General features: G+C 38.8%; 1 pseudogene; it reads right to left on the bottom strand.

The window, feature by feature from the left end:
* Positions 1-257: 257 nt before the first annotated feature.
* Positions 258-653, bottom strand: LOC105551863 (annotated as a pseudogene).
* Positions 654-1,769: the final 1,116 nt, after the last annotated feature.

Raw genomic sequence — 1,769 nt, 5'->3', positions numbered from 1 at the left:
AAAGATTAAATATCTTGTTCCTTGGAAAAGTATGCATATTCAATGTTTCTGAGTCACTCATCAAAGTTTGAAGAGTGCGGATGAAACAAGCTGAAAAGGTTAAACCCCTGAAGGCTTATTACTTTTACTTATTAATGAGAAATACATGAGTGAATTTGTGACTTTCAGGCTGTTTGAAACAGCTTTATTACAGAGCCATAATTTGTGTGTGTGAGTGGGTGCATGTGCATGTTGGTATGCACCAAAGTTTTATGTGTTCATTTCTTGCATTTGAAGTACTCTTTGATGACATCCTTGGCCTGACACTCCTTGCCAGCGTCCTTAACTTCTACACAACTGCCACTAACCACTTTACAGGACTTCCCCTCTCTGTCAGTTTCACAGAGGCCTACTTATTCCTCCAGTTTCTTGTCATCAACCTTAAGTCGGTTGATTTGGTGTTTGGCACAAAAGGCCTCCACCAACTTGACATACACAGGCTCATCAGAGTTGGATGCAAGCACACAAAGATGGGCTTGGCACTTGTCTAAGGCTTTGGCAGCTTCGAGAATTCCACATGCTAGGCCATCAGGGATGAGGGCAGTCTTCTGCACCTCTTGTAAAGCAGTATTAACATCCATTAAACCTCCAGCAGTAATGCCTTCCTCGGCCATGGCAGTGGCTTACTGTGAAGCTGAATCTTGAATGTACCCAAGCCTCCACTTCCATGCAACTAGGTGTTGGCAGGGTAAGGAATGGCATAATTTACGTATCTTTAAATTTGTTCAACATAAGTGTACAATGATTTCTTGTAAATTTATGGAGTCGTGTAGCAACCACTGTTCACTTAAAAATATTTTCATCACTCCAAAAAAGTCCCTGGTGCCTATTTGCAATCACTTACATTCCTACTCTCAGGTCCAGGCAACAATTGATTTTTTTTTTTTTTTGGTCACTATAAGATTTGCCTTTTTCTTAAGGTTTCTTGTAAATCAAATTATACAAGACAGTCTTCTGTGTCTGGCTTCTTTCACTTAACATAATGTTTTAGGGTTCATTCATGTTGTATCATGTATCAATAGCCATTCCTTTTTATTGCTGAATAGTACTCCACTGTGTAGATAATATATCACTTTTTATGTATCCACTCATTAGTTTATGAACATCTGGATTGTTTCCATCTGGCTATTACACATAATGCTGTTATGAACATTCATGTGCAAATTTTGTGTGGGTACATGTTTCCAACTCTCTTGGGTACATATCTAGGAGTGGAATTTCTAGATTAAAGATTCTATATTTACCTTTTTGAGGAACTGCCAAACTGTTTTCCATAGAAGTTGCACTGTTTTTGCATTCCTGACCAGCAATGTATGAGATTTCCAATTTCTACACACATCTTAGCAAAAACTTGATATTGTCAGTCTTTTTTATTATAGCCATTTTAGTAGGTATGTAATAATAGCATGTAGTTTTATTTTGCATTTCCCTAATGATTAATGGTGTTAAGCTTTTCTTCATGAGATTATTAGCCATTTTGTATTTTCTTTGTTAAATGTTTATTCAGATTGGGTGTGGTGGTCCATGCCTGTAATCCCAACACTTTGGGAGGCCAAGGTGGGTGGATCACCTGAGCTCAGGAATTTCAGATCAGCCTGGCTAACATAGTGAAACCTCATCTCTACTAAAAAATACAAAAATTAGCCAGGTGTGGTGGCACATGCCTATAATCCCAGCTGCTCTGGAGGCTGAGGCAGGAGAATCGCTTGAACCTAGGAGGCACAGGTTGC

Source organism: Mandrillus leucophaeus, unplaced genomic scaffold, assembly GCF_000951045.1.
Source record: "Mandrillus leucophaeus isolate KB7577 unplaced genomic scaffold, Mleu.le_1.0 Scaffold535, whole genome shotgun sequence".
In the NCBI taxonomy this organism is placed as follows: domain Eukaryota; kingdom Metazoa; phylum Chordata; class Mammalia; order Primates; family Cercopithecidae; genus Mandrillus; species Mandrillus leucophaeus.
The sequence above is the reverse complement of the archived record's forward strand: the minus strand, read 5'-3'. Positions and strand labels throughout refer to the sequence as shown.